This window comes from Atractosteus spatula, chromosome 11 (genome assembly GCF_055471065.1).
Source record: "Atractosteus spatula isolate fAtrSpa1 chromosome 11, fAtrSpa1.hap1, whole genome shotgun sequence".
NCBI classification, from domain to species: Eukaryota; Metazoa; Chordata; class Actinopteri; order Semionotiformes; family Lepisosteidae; genus Atractosteus; species Atractosteus spatula.
This window is the reverse complement of record NC_142716.1, coordinates 10,500,062-10,522,708: the sequence shown is the minus strand read 5'-3', so window position 1 is coordinate 10,522,708 and position 22,647 is coordinate 10,500,062.

The following is a 22,647-nucleotide window of genomic DNA, read 5'->3' as shown; positions in this document are numbered from 1 at the left end:
GATGCCAGTCCATCACGGGGCACGCACAGCTATACTAACCATTGTGCTACCATGTTGCCTACTTCTCAGTTGATCCCCAATTAAAAGTCAGAGTGGGTAATTTAGCCAGCAGTTATACTACCCTGCAACTCACATCTGGCTACCCACTGAAACTAAGTGGGTGTGAGCCTGGCAGTATCTGGTTGGGAGGTGTTACAGTATGGGCCAGTATGGAGTACTCACCTTGTGGTCGCGTGAGTCCTAATGCCTCGTATAGTGATGGGGGCACTATACTGTAAAAAAAGTGCCATCTTTCGGATGAGACATAAAATTGAGGTCCTTACTCTGTGCCCATTAAAAATCCCAGGGAGTTTTGCTGTAAGAGTAAATGTGTTACACTGGCGTCCTAGCCAAATTTCCCTTTGGCCTTTATTAATCATGGCTTCCTAATAATCCCCATTTATGAACTGGCTTATCACTCTGTTTCTCCTCCTCACTGATAGCTGGTGTGTGATGAAATTGGTTGGGCACTATGGCTGCCATCGCATCATCCAGATGGGTGCTGCACATTGGTGGTGGTGGAGGGGAGTCCAGCTTTGAGAGGAGTGTGGAACAAATTGCTGTAAACCTAATGTAATAAGACTATTTACTATAACCTATGATTATGGGCTAATGTGCCAGTCTTCAATGCCTTTAGCCATAGAAGAAATTGGATAAGGCTTATAAGGAAGCTGTTTTGCTGCAATCCCAAATTATAAACAAATATTAATAAATATGATTGAAACAGGTCAGTGGCACCTGAAATATTAATGACAAAGGGAAGACAACAAGAATGTAGTTAATTCATCAAAGACTCTCTCAAGACATGGTTGAGACTTTCAGTGCTAGCGTGTCTAATTAGGAGATTCAGAAGAGAATTACTGTTTGGAAAATAACACTTTTGTAGTTGTGATAAATGCTATTATAAAATGAAGATGGCATTTCAACCATAGTGATAGTTTTATGAATTTGCAGAGTTGCATTATTTTGGATGCATTTTATTTGTCTGTTACAATGATGGGAAAATATACCACTTCCATTCTATATTCAATTTTGTTACTTGGTCAAATGACATAGTTCTAGTAAAATGATCTGAGATGATACAGAAATGATTGAACAGCTATTCCTCATTATCTGACTTCCTGGAAAATTCAATATTTGTGCTGTGTTCATCAATAGAGTCAAACCTGCACTTACTGATTGCTGCAGACATTACTGTAAAGTGAAACTAATTATCTACATTTGTGAATATCGATAACCTTGGTTTCATATGAGAAAAATGAAGAAATAACTATAAAGCATGCACAAAATAATGTGCCACTGACAGAGTAATAAAAAATATTTGCTGTTTTTCAAATGTTTTAGTCTTTTTCTTTGGTTCATTATCATTATCCTTTTAAAATAACACTTTGAAAACTAAAATTGAATGACTGACAAAACTTTAAATTCAGAAGTCCAATTACTTTCAAAATTGTAATGTACAGTTCAACTTTCAGCTGCAGACCCTCTTGACAAAGTACATTATAAACAGCACTGCTCCACTTTTAAGTTACAGTGCACCCGTGGCCTAGATTTATTTACCCTGATTAGACGCTTTGGGTACTCTGTTTTTCATATTATTAGTAAGAACCATTTTATTTGCATAAATGCCATGACACATGTTTCTATTTGCACGCAAAACGCAAAAACGCTATTCACAACTTGTTTCCATCTCCGATATCAATGTCCAAAGTAGGCGTCATAAGTCATCTACTGTATGTTCTTGGAAACACAATAAACAGTGCCCAATTTACTCTATATTGTAATGTAAATGGACTTTATTGTTGGAGGTGTAGCAAATTGTAAGATATGTGCATTTTTCTACTATGTTCCACATACTAACACCCAGAAAAAAATGAATAGGCTAAAATTATGAAGGGGTGCTATAACGGTGGCACTAGCAGGCATTTGAGACAGCTCTCTAAATAAGCTTGACTAATGAGATGGCAGAGATTTACATACCTTGATGACTAAGGATCTCTGTTAATTACTACTGTGCATCTAGGGCTTAAACTGTGATGAGTTCAGCCATAGTGACAATACATACCAATCACTTCCTTTCGGAAGGTCAAAGAGATTGACGGCTTTTTGGTTGAAGATGAGATGTTTCTGTTTGCTAAACACTCTCATTTGATTTGGCAAAAAGTGTCATTTTGATTTTTTAAATGAAAAAAGTATTTATGACTATCCATATAATCTTGCTTCTAATTGCTAGAGATAAAAGTCATGGATTGCGGATTGGAAAGCAAAGCGTTTAAGATCTCGTAACTGAGGTTTTCCCTGAAGACAATTGTGGTATTGTTCATATTCAGTGCATTTTCTGTGAAAACAAGCATTTAATCACATAGTGTGAAATGAATACATAATGTGCCCTGAGCCCAGAATCTACACATCAATGGTTTTCTACTTCAGCTCCATGCTAAAAGGGGATGTTGGCAGATTGCTGACTTGCAAGCTTTTTCCACAGTGCTAGTGCTGGGTTCCCGCAAATCACCTTTCTTTTACTCTCTTGTCTCAACATTTATTTAAATTGTTTGTTTATCTTTACAGATCTACCTAGGTTGTGCTGTAAATATGAAAACATAATTTCCTAGAATTCACATAAATATGTATTCTGAGCTTAGGAAGAAACTTATCACGTCTAACCAATGAGAGATGAGTCACTGGTTGAAGACAGACTGTTTTTCGGAAACTTGATATTTGTCACAATAGATTTAAATTCCTAAAATATTCTTAAAACTTTCATACAAAGGTTTGCAACTTGTTCATCATTGGAGTTAACTGACAAAGATATGAAAGTTAATTTGAAAGGAGAACATTATTTTAATTGCATCATTATTTTGATTATTTTATTTTAATTGCATCTATAATAATAAACTTTATTTTATATAGCACCTTTAAAGGTGGCTTCTCAAAGTGCTTTACAGAATGACAACAACAATAAAGAAAAATGAACAAGATATGCACGATGACAATACACAGTTAGAGGAGATAGTACAGTATATGGTGATGCTAAATACAGTAGGAGCAGAGGGGTAAAGTACAGAACCAGTTAAGTAAAGGTTCTTCTAAAGAAGAAGGTTTTGAGTCTGGATTTGAAGGAGTTTAGAGAAGGTGACTCTCTAATATCCTTGGGGATAGAGTTCCAGAGCTTTGGGGCATAACAGGAGAAGGCCCTGTCACCCATAATGTGTATACGGGCTTGGGGGACAGATAGGAGATCAGAATTAGACGACTGAAGATTGCAAGGTGGGGAGGTGGGGACAGAAAGCCAGTGCTAGGACTCCAGGATAGGTGTAACGTGATCACGTGCACTAGACCTGGTCAGGATTTTGGCTGACGAATTTTGGACATTCTGGAGTTTGTTCAATGCAGATTTAGAAACCCCAGCAAGTAGAGCATTACAGTAGTTGATTTGGGAGAAGACAAATGTGTTGATCAGCTTTTCAGCCACAGTTAGTGCTAACATGGGGTGTAGTCTAGTGATATTTCTGAGGTGAAAGAAAGATGTTTTTACAATATGCTGCACATGTGTGTGAATCAAATATCACCCCCAAGGTTTTCAATTTAGACTGAAGCTCAAGTACAGTACAATCCACAGATAAGGTGACAGCATTGGCTTTACAAAGTTGATGGGAGGTGGCAATAAGCATGACTTCAGTCTTGTCACAGTTTAGATGAAGGACATTTTGAGTCATCCAAGTTTTTTTGTCAGAGATACAATTAGATAGAATAAAGACAGCCACATCAGTGTCAGGTTTAGTATGGATGTATATTTGAGTATCATCAGCATAGAAATTATAGCTTAAAAGCTGACCAAGTGGAAACATGTAAATGCTGAAAAATAAGGGGCCCAGTATTGAGCCCATAGGAACACCAGACTTTACGAGTCCAATTTCAGACCTTAATCCACCAAGAGAGACAAAGTGACAGAGATCAGTGAGGTAAGACTTGAACCATTTGAGAGCAGAGTCAGAAACTCCAAACACAGTCTCAAGACAGGAAAGTAAGATATCATGGTTAACAGTGTTGAAAGCAGCACTGAGACCAAGAAGAATGATGATAGAAAGAGAACCAGAATCAGAAGCTATTGAAGATTGTTAGTGACTTTGACCAGGGCAATTTCTGTGCTGTGAAGTTGTCGGAAAGGTAATTTGCAATGAGGTTGTGAAACTGAATTGTGACAGCACATTCTAGAATGTTTGCAAGAAATGTTAAGTTGGAAATGGGGCAAAAATTGTGTAGATTGTCCAGAGCCACGTTAAGCTTTTTTGGCAAGGGGGTAATAGCAGCTGTTCTAAGGACCATTGGTACAACACCAGTGCTCAAGGATTCATTTATTATAATGAGGACAAGGGGTCAAAAAGAAGTGAAACAGGACTGAAACAATGTGGTGGGGATGGGATCTAATATACAGGTGATGGGTTTCATATGTGAAACCAGTTTACTGATGGATGCATAGTCAAGAAGAGAGAAGTTGGACAGAAGGGAACCAGTAAAGTTGGGCAAGCAGGGAGGAGGTGTGGAAATTATGTGTAGTGGAGAGAATGTGATGCTGGATCTTGAAGCTAAAGAAATCTAAGAATGTGTTGTAAAGTTGCGATGAGGCAGGTAATGTGGTGGGGCAGTAAGATTTTAGCAGTCTGTTGATGGTGGAGAAAAGATGTCTGGGGTTGTTATGGTTATTTTCAATGATGCGAGAGAAGTAGGTGGATCTAGCAGACTCTATCGTATTCCTATATTCAGACAAGTAATCTTTCCAAGCCTGACGTTTAGGCCAGAAAGACGCCATCTACGCTCAAGTTTCCAGAAACTGCATTCATTGATTGCACGTGAAAGTGTACCAGGGGGCAGAGTGAGAAAAATAAAAGATTAGAGTCTTTAGAGGAGCAAAGGTGTCAAGGGTAGATAAAAGAGCACTATTAAGCAAATGTATGTTGTCCTCTAGAGGGTCAGAGGATGAGAAACAAGATAAGGAGGATAGAACAGAATTTGTGAACCTAGGCTGATCAACCGATCGCCAGTTGTGGATATTTACAGATCGTGAGGGGGGAGCATTAGAAACAGGTAATTCCAGTTTGAAAAGAATAGCTAAGTGGTCAGAGAGGCCTAGTGGGAAACAAAAGAGTCATTTACAATGATTAAATCTATGGTGTGTCCTTTGTTATGTGTTGGGCTAAGAACTAACTGAGTTAGATCAAAGCATCCCAACAGAGCACGAAACTCCTCAGCCAAACTGTTTCAGGAAAACCGTGAGTCAATATGTATATTAAAGCCCCCAAGAATAAGGATCCTCTTAAATCTGAGGCATAAAAATGAAAGTAAATCATCAAACTCACCTAAAAAGGCTTCATTAGGCTTGGGTGGTCTATAAACTCTGGCAATGATGGTGGGGGTGGGGAACAGAGCCATTTAAAAGAAGACATTCAAAAGAAGAGAGAAGAGGTACAGTAACAGGACTTAAATTGTAAAGAAGATTTTACTGTAAATAACAATGATGCCCCCACCTCTGCCTGAAAGACAAGGGAGTTCAAACAACCCATATTCCAGAGGGACTAGTTGGTTGAACAGGAGACCATCATTTTGTCTGTATCAGCTTTCGGTTAAGCACAGAAAGTCAAGTTTTATTTTTCTGTAATAAAGTCACATATAGTATAAGAAGGGATAGAGACTTCGCAGGTAGACGAAGGAAAGGAAAGATGTCCTGTGCCCCGATGAATGTCATACATCGGTCGTAGGATCCAAATATTACGGCAATGATCAATTGTGGTTTTTACCAGGAAATAATTCTGTTTCAGCTGCAGGAGTTGCAATGAGGTGTACCTTAGAAGCATGTTCGTGGAATCCACGACGATGCGACAAAAAACAGGAATCAAGGCAGTAGCAGGTGGTTAAAAGTCCTCAGTTGAACAATTCCATCGGGGAGTAGTCAGCAGTAGAAACAGCAGCCACAGTGGAAGTGGAAGTCGCGTTTGTAAATTGCAACGTGAAGAGGCTAAAAATAAATAGTTTCTATGAGGGTGGCAGATAAATAAAAAGTAGATAAAAAATGAAAACTGGTGAGAGGAGCAGCAGCCAAACATGCCAGCGTTCCCTCTCAGCAGGAAGGATATACTACTATTGTAATGTGGAGAAATTATTTCAAACTACTGTCACACCTAAATTATTTTTTTCTTCAAAATATTAGATACAATTTGAATTGTTTTGCATTTTAATATTAGTTTTAATTGATAAAATGCAGGTGATCTCTACATACACATAACTGTGGAGCAATTATCTGTACATACACATAACATAAGAGCAATTATCTTAAAGATAATGAATAGCTTTTTAAAGTTATTGCTGTGTTTTAATGATGTTCGGTGTTATATATTATTCCATTCAGAATTTCCCAGTACGAAATAGTCATCTTATTTCTTATGAACAGGGTTAAGAGAAATAAAAGATCAAGTTAGGAGGATTGTTCATGATTTCACTTCTTGCAATAGCTTGCCCTGTATAGAGAGTTTAACAATATCTTAATCTTTATTATGTATTAATAGATAACTTTACAAGATTTCTCTGTGATAAAATGTACTACATTCTTCAAAAATAATGTAAAACTTAATTTAAAAATGAGTTAATTTAGGAGTTTCATCGACCAATGTTCAATAGAAAACCCAATATACCAAGTTTAAAGTTATCTCCTTAAAATAATTGAAGAAGCAATGAGGGAAATGTTTTGGGGTTGCTTCGATCCTGGAGACCTTGTCAAGGGAAGGTAATGAACCCCAGCATGTACTGTATCAGGACAATTTGGACAAACATCTGTTTGTTTCTGCCAAAAAGTTCAAGCTTAGCCCAAAATGGACATTCCAGCATAACAATATGCCAAAGCATAAATCCAAATTGACAAAGAAATGGTTAACTGCATACAAAACAAATGTTCTCTTCTGACCATCACAATCTCCACACCTCAGCCCAATTGAGCTTTTGAGATTCTAACTCAAGATGGCAGTTCACTAATGGAAACCAAAGGGTCAGAAGGACATTAGAGCTATGTTACATGGAGGAATGTTCAGAAATGTTCTGTCTGAAGTTCCAGCATGTCACAGCATACTACAGGAGTAATATATATATACAATCCCTGCCAGAGGAGGATGTACTAAATACTACAAAGGTGTGAATAAATATGATCCCTGTGATTACTGTTCTTCAAATATTAATGACAAATATAAATTGACTTAGTGCACTTTGTTAAATTCAAATATACATTTTAAGTAAGAACATAATCCAATATATACACCTTTCTTTTATGATGTTTATTGTTCCTACTGTATTTCCCTAGGGGATCTGAATAAATTTGGAGGGTACTGTATAATTTAGTAAGACACATAAGCAGAACAGGAAATTTCAATTCTTCGTGACAGCATAGAGACAAATAGGTAATTAGCTCTTGATTTACCCACAAATAAAAATAACATGAAATATTAAATAGAAAAATGTAAAAAACTTAAAACTGTCCCTATTCTGATTCATTCAACTTGTTTGATAGTAAAGATTTTCCCATTATTTCCCATTATAAATGTAGTGTTGTCCTTTCATCCTGTTACTAAATGAGGGTATTTGCAGTTGTACAAAAAGATTTAAAATACAGAAGAAATTAATCACTGGATCATTCATTTTTAAAGAGTAAAAAATCATAATTTGCGTGAAACTCATCCTTAAGAAGCTCAAGCACATCAAATCCGTGATTGCCAAGAGGAGCCTCTGTTAAGCTTTATGACATTCTTCTATTATTAAAAATAAGGACTTATGAAGTCAAGCTCCATTTACTTTATTTCAAAAAGCATGTAGAATTTGATTGATTGAAATAGCATAAAGGTAGTGCTTGATAAGAAGGAATTTGTCACAGAAATAGGTAGACAGCTGGTAGATAGTTTATCAGACTTACACAAAGGGATTATTTATCGGTGGATAATACATTATTGAAACATACCATAATACTTTTTTATATTCTTATTGACAGTTCCATAATACTTAAGGATTAATAGGTTCTAATATGAGTAGTTGCACAAAACAAAGCAAAAACAATTGTCTTCATGAAATATTAAAAATTAAGAAAACAAAGTGTTTTGGTCAGTTATTTGATCCAATAGAACCAACAGGTTAAGTTTTCCTTATTATGATAAACACTCATCATTTAAATAACAAGACCAACGTGTTATTAATTCCATTCAAAATCCTGTATGTAGAGTATCTGATTGTACTTCTTTTACATGTACAGTATTGCCTGGTTTAACATCATATCAAACCGTGTGTTTTAATATTCAGACATGTATTAACAGAAGTATGATGTGGACAGGAAAATGTTAAAAATCAATATTCAGACTTCTTAAGAGTAGCCTGATTCACTGCAGGCGATTATAAAATCATATATTTCTGTATAGATTTGGTTAAGTTGAGGTTCCTCATTATGCACCTTTGGTGTCAACTTCTTTCAAGCAGCTTGAATATAAAACTCCAAAAATCCTTTACTCTCTATATGATTCTATTGTACTTAAAATGCAGCGTGAAAACAGCATCAGACCTGCTTAGTCATAGTAGAATCCTGGTGTCTGTGACTCATTCTCACATGTGGTGAAAATGGATTGTAGAAATTAATTAAGCTTCTGGGCATGTGTATCTGCAAAGGATTGCACACTGTATCCCAAAATAGCTGGGCTAAGCCTAACAGTTTCATATCTCCCCAGTAGGAAAGTCCTGCTTTGTTGGGTCAGTTATTCAAATGTTATAACGTGTAGATGAACACATGTATATTTTTCCAACTTTAATTACATGCAAATGACAAGAAAATATAACATTTTCCACAAACCGTGTTCCTTCTTTTTTTCAATAACACTTTGATTCTTTAGAATCAGTGGAATTTAAAAAAAATGAATTTCACAGGCTGTTTCTGAAACCACTATTCCTGACTTTGGTCTTTTTAAATTAAGGAAACACCTCACAGAACCAATTGTCCTATGCTTTATCATATCTACACATACAGGACAGTAGAACGCTTTGGTAATAAAGTACATAAATATATCAAAGCTGATCTAAAACACTTAACAAAAATGAACTTTTTCAGCTCATTTGCATTATTTTAAATACTATCATTAACTGTGTGTTTAATTAAAATGTATTCTATAAAAGTGAGAGGTTTGGTGCATGCATACACACATGCTGTGATTTCTGGAAGTAGGATTCATCTTCTGACAGCAGAGTTCACAAGGTGACATCCAGCTGTGATTGCAAAATATGCAGAATGATCAACAAGTCAAAGGTCTGGCTGCACAAGTTCTGCTTTTCCCAGAAAGGCAACATGAAACAACCATGCTTTCATCAAAATATTTTTTCTTCACCTTTGCTAGACAGAGAAGACATTTCTTAAAAATGGATACAAAATCAATATGAAATTCATATGATCTTCAGAAAGCATTAAATATAAATAATTCATACTGCATGTACTCAGTGTTTCATTACAGGTTTGTTTCTCTCCCCTTTTCGCTTCTAAGAATTTCCCCAGGTACTGCATCTGCAAGCCCATCTTTTTTTAAAAAACCTCCTCAGTCCTAATAGTGACACCAGGTGGTATAACTGAGTCGCTACTTGCACTAAGTAAACAATAAACACTGTGGAAGATGTCAATGAAGACAGGCAATAATAACTATTATGGTGCAATTTCGAGCGGCACTAATTGTGGTAAGTTTCATTTAGAGGAAGTTGATTTTTTTCTCTGTTAGCATCAGTACATAAAAGGCATCAATCTGATCATACACTATGGTGTATCCCATGCCAAAGTAGGCCCTGGTTGTTGCTGTGATAATGTAATTTTGGTATATTGGGATTCCAGTTTAGGCCGAACCAGCAGTCTGAGACTTAAAGTGTATAATGCTTATGGTATAGCTGTATATCCTAAATATACTGTAGGTCCGGAAGCTTTCCTTGTTTAGCCAGATCAGATTATTTTGTTTACCATACATAAATAAGAATTTTGTTATTGGTGTAGTTATTATTATGATCAGTTATTACGTTTTACTAGTCTCCAGTAATCCCTAGTATTGCAATATAGATCATCTTTATCAAATTAAATGTTGGAAAATGATCCACTTTTTAAAGTTTGTGTACTTATGAAACATTGTAATCGTACATGGATACATAATTTGTGTATGATTCTGTGATGCTCTTAATTGGCAGATTTGTCAATTTTATCTTTGTGAGTTTACATAACTTATGCTGCAAGAATGCCAGCTCATTATCACTGGAACTGTAGAATACAAAGCATTTAGGCCTGTTTAAATATTTTTAACTCTTAAGCTGCGTGCTGAGTGTAGACAATTTGAACTTTAGGTGCTACAACAATAGGTAATAATGCAGATGTTTTCAAACTAGAAATAATGCAAGAAAAAAAAACTATAGTATTCATTTATTCATGAAAATGAGTGTGACAGTTTCCTAACCCTTAATATTTGTTATAGAGTGTTGAAATATTATGTTGGAAAAAAAATGCAGTGTGAACTGATTCTTCCAAATTATATGAATATGGCCAGAATCAATATGGAAAAGTCAAATCTTTTTAATTCTCATGTACTGTAGCTGTTGGGAAGATCTGATGTGAAGAGCTGTATAGTCATTAGCATTGACAGGTGGAAATAAATGACTGTGAAAGGATATAAAAAAATCAGAACTCCCAACCAGAGTAAATATCTTCAGTTACAATTTGCCAAATCTTTGAACCACAATAAATACTTATTTTAAACTTTTGTTTGGCAAAATTCCTTTATCTGATTGTGCGTTTGACCTCTACTAAGTATACAATAAATGCATAGCAGGAAAATCATACTATACCCCAGTTTTTATTTCTTCTTTAGTTTGTTTTTGATATGATATACCTGTGATGTATTCCTTTTGTGCATCAGGATAAAAGATTGTGTCTCTGTTATGTGTAAATGAAGCTCACCCAGATGCTTTAAAACATAGTGTGCTAGAATTCCTTTGTATTCATCAGAAATATGACTGACATTGTATGTCTAGCAGAGATGGGGATGGAGTGTTCAGTTATTTCTGTGAAAACTAAATGTAAAATGTTAATATTGAATTAACAAAACATTTGTCAAAGTTATTTTACCAGACAGACAATAAGAAGAATACATGTACAAGAATATTTAGGAGCAGTTTTGTATATGTAGGAAAACCGCTATATATTACAGTGGTGCATTTGTTTAATTTAATGGACAGAATTTTCAAAAAGGGTGCTGCCAAAAGACAATACATATTTCCTTCATTAAATGAGGAATATTGATAATATTATAATATGTATACTTGGCAAAAAACATAAATAAAATATATAAAAATAGACATTTACAATTTCAGGATTTAAAATAAGATGTCTGTATAATAGTGAGCCCTACAGTGGCATGGTGGTTACTACCGCTGCCTTACAGCTTTTTAGGGTCCTGGGTTGCTTCTGCTTTGGTGCACCTTCTGTGTGCACCTGGGTTTTCTTTGAGCTTCTTCAAATTTCCTCCCAGACAGTAGCTATCTGTGCTAAATTGCCCATTCTGCAAGGAACAGGAATGGGACCTCTTCCTCATTATTCTGCCCTATTTGGAAAAGCTCTCTAAGAGTGCTGACCCCTGCTTAGTTAAGGATAAGGGTCAGGGGAAGAAGATTTATCGTAGCCTTAGCCTTTCTGGCAAATCCTTAACTGCTTTTATAGTTTCACATAATACCCAGTGGTTCATTATGCCCTAACTCTCAGTTACACAATATAGTCTATCATGTCTTCACAATGACTGTGACAGTGCATTTTTGAATGTCAACAGGAGGAAAAAACCCTATCCAATTATATAAGATTCTACTGCATTTTTGTCTGTCCCTTCATTAATTATGTTACATTGTTTACAACATGATCAGTTTATGATTACTAAAGCATTAATAAGTTATTTTAAGAATGCAGTTTCTATTCAGTTCTGCAAATGTTAAAAAAAAATAAATTGCTTTAACCACTCATCTATCACAACATTCTTACACAACATGTAATAATATTTTTAGTTTGCTTTGTTTTGATTTTTTGTGCACTTTTAATATTTATTTTTGAATTCATATTTAAAACAGTTCTACGGAGGGCTGCTGCCCACTGCCACACAGTTTGAAACCAGACCCAGCTAATCAAACGGCACAATAGCTCCTACATCTAATCTATTTTCCAAGGTTGGAATTTGTATACTGTGGCTAATCAAGGGTGCTGTGGCTAATCAAGGTCTTTGTTTCCAATACTGGTGGCTCTTTTTTCTAGAGGCTGCCCATGCTTCAATAATTTTGATTGACAATTGGTATTAGTTTTACTTGCTCAGTAGCTGGTGGCCTGTAATAGTTTACTTCTGGGTTACATCATTTCAAATTAGCAAAATGAACAGGCTAAACATAATTTTAATTATTAAAAAGCCCAGAGACACACAAAGAGACCACAAAAATTGAATCCAGCACCAACCATTCAGAGCCAGATGAAAAGCCTATAATATATTTCACCTCAGCAATATGTGAAAAAATGTGAAGTCAAGATAGTATTAATATGGGAATTCTAAACTGCGTTTTCTGAATTAAATTAAATTAATTGCTTGTGGAGACACAAATACTGCCTTTTGTGTTATATTAACTAGGAAATGTTTTAGTGTTTATTTGTTTATTTGTTTGTTTGTTTGTTTGTTTGTTTCAGGGAATGATAACAAATGTCATCATGATTGTGCAGTTACTCAATTAAATATCTGATACTGCAAATTCATTGATGTGCAAGCATGTTAGTGTATGCAATGTTGAGTCAGTTGTTTTTTTTTTAGTTTTGCAGATATGTTTAGGCTTTGAAACAACTTTTCAGATACCAGGAATAAAGCAGCAGTGTTGTACAGAGTCTATGTATAAAATCAGAGAAAGACAGTTCATACTGAAGATGCGCTGTTAAGTGGCAGATTGAAATGAAAAAAGGCAAACAGTGTGTGACCCCATCTATCATGGGCGACATTTAGAGTGTTAAAGAACGGATGGCGACTCCGACCTTGGACCCAGAGCAGAACCTGATGCACATGATGAATTTAGAGAGCATTACCACTTGTTAAGAACAGCACTATTATTCAAAGATGACTCAATGACTTAATCCAGTTAAGCAATGACAGAGGAAAAGAGAGCATGCTCTTCCATAAAGATGTGTTACAACACTGTACTGTGAGCAGTAAATCTCAGAAAGCATTCAACTAGGAGATTTTTTCCTTTAATCCATGTATACATTATATTTGAAAATGTATGTTTCAGAACAGTAATTAATGCAGTTTAAAATATGTTTTGGCCTAATATATATGTTAAATGCATCTCATATAATATATGCATCTGATGTACATGTGTATTAGTACGCATTCTACAATACAAAAATAAAATGGGTTTTTAAGATACAGCAGTAGTTTTGCTTCCATATTTTGCAAATATCAGCTCCAGACGCAAACATTTTCCACTGGTAGTGTTATCTCATTTACTTAGAAAGGAATGCGGGAAATTGCAGTGTTTATTGAAAACAGATCTGTTACTTGAGATTTTACATTATTTTCAGTGTTACAGACTGAATACTGAATCTCAGACATAAAATATAAACAATAGTATGATTGTAGTAAATAGGAAAATTAATCTGGATTTTACAGTAAATTGAAATTGACAAGACAAAAGTTTGACTTTGAGTAAGTAAAAACAGATAATGGTTCTAGTACATTTGCTCTTCAAAAAATAATTGTACTGATTGAATTGGCTCTGTGATTGGAAGGAAAAAATACTGTTAAAATATTTGTATTGTCTATAATTATCTGACTTTTTAATTATGCTCTAAGCCTCTTTTGTATAATACATGTTTAAAATGCAGTCATTTTACCCATTTAAGTGCTGTGCTACAGGCTCCAAAAGTGATTGGTATAATATTGGAAATATTTTAATTCTGCCAGGTAAAGACCACAAGTCTTTTTTTCCCAAATAGAACTGAATTAAATATACATAAAAAACCCTTATGAAAATAGGACATCCTGCAAAGACTATGTTTTCTTAATTTCTGTTTGTTGAAAGAGAGAGCTGCATTTAAAAACTCCAAATCTTTCCCTCAACTCCTTATACTCATAAATCTTGTCTTGGGTGAAACAGCTTAGAAAAACTATTGAACTGAATCTACATGTATAACAATTACAATTATTGTAGGTTGATAACTCTGAGAACATTGAAACAAAATGATAAGTCCTGCTTCTTTCATGACAAAAAGAAGAACACCTGTCTTTTTTTCCTTCATTATTAGCATACTTTAAGTATCCACCATCTACCCATTTCTTTGAACTATTTCCAAACCTACAGGCAATTTCATAACTGATTTTACACTGAGTTGAGCACTGAGAATATCGAATAATTGAAACCTGAGTTGGTTCAAAGATTAGTCTCTTTTGCTACCCCAGATAAAAAGAACTATATGAAGCATTTTTGGTTATGATGTGGTTTCTGAAAGAAAATACTGCAATCCGTCTGTGGGTTCCACTTCCCACTCAGAAAACACATATGCCCCTTGAGAATCTTTTTAATTTAAATCAAAAGAAATATCTTTATTATTGATAAACGCCCTATTTTCTGTACAGTTTGCTAGTGGAAATATACTTTGGCATTTCAAATTAACCTAGATAAAAGTCTTGGTTATTGTTTAAAATTTGAATTTGTTTGAAATTTAAAGTTGATTTCAAGATACAGTATATATGTCTAAAAGTACAGTACTTTTATGTAAGAGTATTTAGGATACATTCCGTTTATGTTTTTGGGGGTAGACACAGCTAAATTAGTTATTTATTTAAGTGGACAGTACCTGCATTATAGGCAAACAGATGTTTTGTTAATCATTTACAAGGCATTTTAATGTTGTAGTGACATGTGAGAAAGGTAGAAGGGAATGGATTAATTGAGGACAAATGTTAAAGGTATGTTCCATTTTTCCAAAACCAGTTTTTAAAATAAAAAGAAAAGAGAATTTCATTGATATTGTACAAAATTGGTCCAAGATGCTTTTAATGTTATACACATATGATACACAGTCAGGATTAATGTAGTTTTACACAAATAAAAGTGTTGATACAGTATCATTGTACAATACAGCGCAGAAACATGTTGTTACAAATTGTAACAAATTGTTACATCTAACAGTGGTAAAAAGGATATCCCATATAGTTATGCTTTATAATATAAAAATACTAAAATATTTGCATAAATACCTTTTTTATTTGTTGTATTTTGAAAATTCATAAAAAATAAAAAACAGCATACACAAATACAATAAAAAACTCAGGAGAGTTGACAAGAAAGGGTTTTCACACAGTGAAACTGTACTAACCACTCAACAGTTTTTCCAAATGAAATGCAACCAGGTGTGATTTACAGGCATCTCAACCCAATCAAGGGACATACATTTTTTTACTACAGTCAGACCAAAGATGTTGTGCTTGAACATTAATATTATTTTGGGAATTATTATTGAGAAGGGGATGTTGAGAGCTCAGTGGCACAGTCACTTTCTAGAGCCCACTATAACAGGAAACTCTCAATAATGTGCAGGTGGGTATTTGGTACACCCTGAGTGTAACTGTAACAGAGAAGACAGGGAGCATAGAGGATGAACAGGAGTGTACCTCCGTCATACAGACGTTGTGCATCTACTTTTCTGGCTGCCTAAAGCATAAGATGCCAATCAGTATAGTGGAAAGAGTTAATAGGATCATTTCCCTTAGTGCCTACTGGTAGCCCAAGAATACACAACTTAGATCAACGGTTTCTATCCTGTACTTAAGCCAGATGGGATTTAAACATGTTTATCTTCTGCTCTCTGATGCTGTCGCAGTTCTGGCACTGAATAGCCTGTAGAACATCCATCCACTTACTTTCTTTGTCAACAGATGACAGAGCAGCTGCAATCCTCTTCTGAAACTGCTGAAGGAGAAACTGGATGGTCTTCAGAGTGGTGCACACAGCTTTAATATCAGCAAAGAGATCAATTCTCAGAAATTGCTGTGTCTAGTGCCAACCTCCTGATTTCAACACAAAATATATATGTGAGCAGTAATATTAATTATTATTTATAATGATTAATAAAGAGGTTCACTCTATTTTGAATTGCAAATGACTAGAAAGGTTATGAATGCGAGAAGGCCATTTGACCTATATACAGTATCTCATTTGGCTAATTTAGTAATTCATTACTACTGTTAATCTATATACAAAACCTAAAATTGTATTATTTATCGAGGGCAAGAAAAATTTTAAAAACCAAGACACATTACAGGATTGAATTAATCTAATCATTGATTTCATGTGTGTTTCATAAAAGGTGGCTTAAAACTTTTAACATTCCAAAGACTTTGCAAGATTCTTATAAGACCGCATTTTAGTCTGAAGTCTCATTATTAGTAAAACTAGCAGCAATGTACATTTTCTTCATACACAAATAAGCAATAATTCTTTATTGAAGAATGTTGTGTATTGAAGAAGTTTATGTATAGAATAGTATATAGTATAGAAGATCAATGATTTTCATTATTACCATTGTGGTTTCATGTATTGATCTTCTACAAAACTACTTCTAATTTTGAAAATGAAACAAATAATTATCTACTCTTCATATTGAGTTCAATTTCACAGAAAAATAGACTCAAAATGAAAATCTTATCTTTATTATACACTAGCTTTATACAGAAGACTAATAGTGATGCATTTTCTTTTTGTTCATATTGTGTTTTAACTTTTCTATGTAGACCTAAATGGATAGCATTTCTGTTACTGAAACAGAAAAAGAACATCAAATTAAAATGTCTAAAAAATAAGACGTTTTTCTAGTCAAGTTCACTGTACCTCTTTATAGAATGACCTCTACTTTCACAATGCAGTGACAGAACAGCTTTAAGGTGAACAAGTATGGTATTGCTATGTTTTGCAAGATCTTCAATATGTTAATAGTGATTGACAGTCTCTACACCTACAAATTTAATAGAGTTCAAAAAGGTTTGCATTTGCATAAATAACATGGTTTCGTCTGACAATTTAGCAGCTGCTCTCTGCAGGAGGCTTTTTCAGAAGGAAACGAGACTTTGATTTGATGCAATCAGTAAACTTTAGAACAATGAATTATTTTACTTTTAACATCTTCAATATTAAAACAATAATGTATAGATACTGTAGAGTGTCCCTAACAATTGCCTTAAAATAGCATAATCTCAGATAAGTATTATACATTACATAGATGCACAATGAAAATGCAACACTTCTTGCTGTACATCAGTAGCCCATTGGGCAGATACAGTACATATAATATAATAATTATTATTATTTATATTTTAAATAGTGAGCAGACACTGTCTGCAGACTGATTTTTAAGTAGCATTGTTCAACAGCATAACAAAACACTGGATTCAAGTCATATTTAATGCCAGAAGAAGGACAAGTTAACATTATTTTGTATTTGTGTTAAAATTGACAAATTAAATCAAATGAAAGATTAAAATTATCAATCAAGAATCAGCACGGACATCCTATCAAAATACATGAGTTTTAATTAAGAAAATGGCATGATTGTACTCCAGGCAAGAACGGTGGTGAATGAAACATCCAGCTGCAACAGTAAGCAGACTAGTCCCAGGAAACCAGCTCTGTGACACATCCTAAATACTTGACGATCACTTGACTGTCCTGTCAAATGCACCTGTGTAATTAATTCCGAACTAGACTGACGTCACCATGAGAAATCCCAGGAAAAAAAAACACATGTATCAGCAGAGTTATGATTGTAGTTCAATGTCTGCAGGTAAATGTGAGTTTGTAGGCTTTTTATTGGTAACATAATAGATGAGAGTGACAATCACCATCTTCTGAGGGGGCAGAACAATGGTAGTGGTGTAGGAGAGATTGGTAAGGAGTTTTATTCACTTTCTATTCACCCATGAATGCTGTTTTGCAAAAACGTCCAAGGAGATATGGTGTCATGAAGTTCAATTAACTGCTAAAGCTATGGGAGAGTGATGATGTAGAGAAGAATTTTCTCTAATACAACAACACCTTTGGTAAAAAATGAGGGTGTCCTATCTGCTCTTTGATACATTGACAAAATCCTGAAGCCAAAAGTTTTTCAGTTCCTGAAAGCCCATCCAATAGTGTTGATTTTCTAGCAAAACAATGAAAGACCACATCGTATTAGGCTTACAATGACGCTATTTTAGGAAAGAGTGTACAGGTTTTGCTATGACCAGGTTTTCCTCCTGACCTGATCCAATACAATATTTGTCAGGAGACAACTTCAAAGGACCAACTTTTGCTAGTAGGCTGCACCTGCACAAGAGGAGTGAATGAACACTCCACAGCAGTCTATTCAAAGGCTGATTAAGTCTGTCTGCTTCATGTAAAACATTATGTTACTGCTTGAGATCATTACCAATACTAACTTTGCTGCATTTTCATTTAGTGTGTGACATTTTGCAATAAAATGTTATCACATTTTTTTATTTGAATTTTTGATAATTTTATTTTTTTATATTCAAATATATAGTATTTGATGAAGTCCATTATATCTCACTTTTACATTTTTGTACATCATTACGTACCATTCTGCATTTCATCAATAAAATATTGTATTATTCACTGGTAGAGCTGCCATCAGCAAAATACATTCCACTTGGCTTTGTCACTAAGCTCTTAAAAATAAAAAATAAAAATATTTATACCACTGAATTAATGAGGTTACAACATCCCTTAGGGTATTATTTTTAAGGTACATACTCCACAAAATCAGCATTTCCCAAACCTGTCCTGGGGCTTCCCTAAAAACCACATCATGAATCATGTTTCTTTTTAATCTCTATTGCTGAGTATTACATTTAAAACATGACTGTTGGGAAACATTTCTTTTCTTCAATTAAAATTGCTTTTTTTTTTCAAAATAATTTTCTCTCAATCTGCTAGTTTTACGAAGTATTCCTTCACACAAGTACCTTGTAACTGTACCTTGTAATTACTTATGAAATAATGCAACACTGCTTTTTTTTAAAAAAGGCATTAAACTCAATAAAGCACAGCTACTTAAATACCAAAAAAACAGAAATGGATAAATAATAGACTGTTAGGTTGAGAAACCTTGTGTCAAGTTTTAAGCAGCACACTGGATGTTAGAGAAAGTAGAATTTAGTGTTAGCTTCCTGCAGCAAGTTCAGAAATGTCTTCTTCATCCGTGTCTTTTAGAGTTTTGATTTTGTTTAAAGTGACTTAAAATATTAATCCTTCTTAGCCTTTTCTTCATTTCATTTGAGAAGCTGATTGACTCACCCTTAAACTGATACTAAACTTTTTTTTAATTAGCTTATGGAGTGTTTGTTTTTGTGTCACTTTCAGTGTTTTGATTTATCAACATTTTATCAATATCTTTAATATCTGGTTATGAGGCAAAACACCCACAAAATGTTTTGTAATTAGATTCAAATGAATTCTTTAATCTCTCTATTGGTTCACAATGCTGTGTGTATTAAAATTAAAACTCTTAAAACCAAGAATATGAAAAAGTGAAACTACACCACAGGACACATAAGAGAAACTAAGTTTAAGTAATGATCATATCTGGTGATGGGGGTGGGAGGTGGGTACCCAAAAGGCCTTCAATCTCTTTCACCACTGAATTGCAAAGGCTGTAGGGTATAATTTGAGTTGTGTGTTACTTTTCAGATTTATTTCTGTCTGATAAAAAAAGGAAAAGGTCTAAAGTATTTGCCATAGTGGAAAGTGCCTTAAAAATCAAATACAGAACATACAGGTATTATGAAATACCTAGTGTGTTGATAGCACCAGATTTTGCTACTGCAGAGACCCTGTAAACCTTATCTTCATCCCCTGAGCCCACAGGGGTATTATCCTTTGAAAATGTCTTATAGTTTTTCTTCTGACAGTTTCTTCCCTTTTGGCATTTCTAATTTGAGGCTCTGTAGCAGATGCCAGTCACTGGCAATTGAGTTTGTTAATGGTGTGGATGCCTTCTGTCTATTATAGGACTCTCAATTTCTGAGAGGTAAAGGATAAATCAGTTATGTCTAAAGGTGAGTTATAGTTTGGCCTCTGTGATTCAATTTATAGTAAAAATTGGTAAGTATTTAAAGTACAATACATATAATATATCTTCATTCTTTCAGAAGCATAGCGTTTAGTCACTGTTGTGGGTATTAGCTAAAACTATAGAATGATGAAACATTTTAATGAATAATGATATATTAGAGGTTGAAAGAGGGATCTGTATCAGTGTACACTGGTTGCAAAGAAACAAAAAATATATAATTTCATGCTGAAAAAGTAGAAAGAAAGAAAAACACAGTGTTTTGGCTCCTAAGCATTCATCAGGTGTCAATGATTTATTACACTTGACAGTTTGTGCTTTGGGAAAGCAGGTCTTTACTCATTAATTGTCCATGATAATGAGCTATTATGTTCTTTTGAGCGGGAATGGGAAAGTACAGTAGCTGTTGCTTTGAAAACTTGTTTCATCACTAAATAATTTATAGTAACTTTGCAAGTTTAGATTTTTTTAATGACACTTTCATAAAATCCTTTACAAATTCACCCTATATGCGTAATCATTCCCATTTAATGTGTTATGAACTGAAAAGCTAATTATATTTCTTTAAACCAGTGGTTCTCAAACTGTGGTACGCGTACCGACAGTGGTACGTGGAGTGCCGCCAAGTGGTACACCAAATGACCCTGGAACTGTGTCGTGTGCGCTGAAAAATCAGGACGGGTTTTCATATTTTGTATTTTAATACGTGTCGAATACGCAGCCTACGTACTACGATACAGTGCGCACTAATACTTCAGTGGACACAAGAGATACTCTAATTCTATACCACTCTATAGAAATGCGTGCTATGGATGCAAGTGACCAATTGTATTTAAAAAAAACTACTGTATCTCCAGCAAATAGGGAGAAAGGCGAATGTGCGTGATTTTGGAACAATGCCAACGTTGTAAACACAGGAATGCATAGAAATACGTGCTACGAACGCAGGTAATCTTGTGAGCACAGGAAAGCGTGATAGATAACAGAAAAATATTTAAGAACTGTTCTAAGTTAATTTGAGAAAAATACACCGAGCGTCTCTGTGTTTCGCTCCCATGCGCATGAAATAAAAACTTTAAATAAATACGGAAATAAAAACGGAAACACGGAAAAATGCAAGCTTGCGGATTGCGAAAGCAGGTAAACTACACTATTTTTGAAGAACCTTATTTACCGTTGGCAAAAGAGCTGACACGTATTATGTGTAGAGAAAAAGCTGCTAAACAGCTCGACCTGCTGCCCCCCTCCCCCTGAAAGACACAGTCACTCATAGAATTATTGAAATGAAGGATTATATCAAAAGTACACTGATAGAGCGCGTTAAGATGAGCAGATGTTTTTCACTGCAATTAGATTAGTCTGTAGTCGATTTGGCCAATTTGCTCGTTTACGTTAGATACGAGTTTGAGGGCATGTCCCATGAAGACTTTCTGTTCTGTAAACCGCTACCAACAGGAACTACAGGAGAGCACATATTTCAGCTTCTGGATGAATTTCTCGAAGAGAATGGCATCAACTGGAAAAAATGTGTCGGAGTTTGTACAGACGGTGCTAGAGCAATGACAAGCCGACATAACGGTGTAGTTGCACGAATTAGATAGGTTGCTCCAAAAATTAATGTACGCATTACAACATCCACCACGAGACCTTTGCCGTCAAGAAAATGCCTGACGATTTAATATCTGTTAGACTCTGTTGTGAATTGTATCAAGGCTCAAAGAATGAATTCACATCTGCTTTGCTCAACTAAACAGGCTCACCCCTCTCACTGAAATGGTGCTTTTTTATTAGTTGTTGTTGTTAATGTTTTTTTTTCTGTAAAACACTTTGAGAAGCCACCTTTAAAGGTGCTATATCAAATACAGTTTATTATTATAATATTTATTATATGTATGTGTGAGTGTGTGTGTGCACGCGCGCTCATGTTGGTCATTGAGAATTTCTGGGGTTCCTATGAGATGATGACTTGTAGGTGGTACTTGGATGCTTTGGTTGGATTAGGGGTGGTACTTGGTCCAAAAAGTTTGAGAACCACTGCTTTAAACCACGCATACTAAAATGTCATAATAATATAGGCTAATGAAATTTAGTTCTTTAGACTATATAATTATCTTCTCCAATTAAGGTGTACATTTTATAGGAATAGCAGTATACAAATGTTTAATTTTTGCTGTTTTATTAAATACGAATTTTAAAACTGTCAGGAGCAGTCTGCTTATTGAAATTGAATTGAATTTATTACAATGTGATTTAATAAACTTGAAACTGTTTTTTGAAGGCTGAGGCTCCATCAAAAGAGTTAAGGAACAAATGTTCATACTTCCAAAGAAAAATGAAGATACTAAACATGATTATTAGGAAATTAAAAGATTAAAATAAGTTTCTATAATTGATCTAAACAACATATTAAAAATATTTAACAGGGG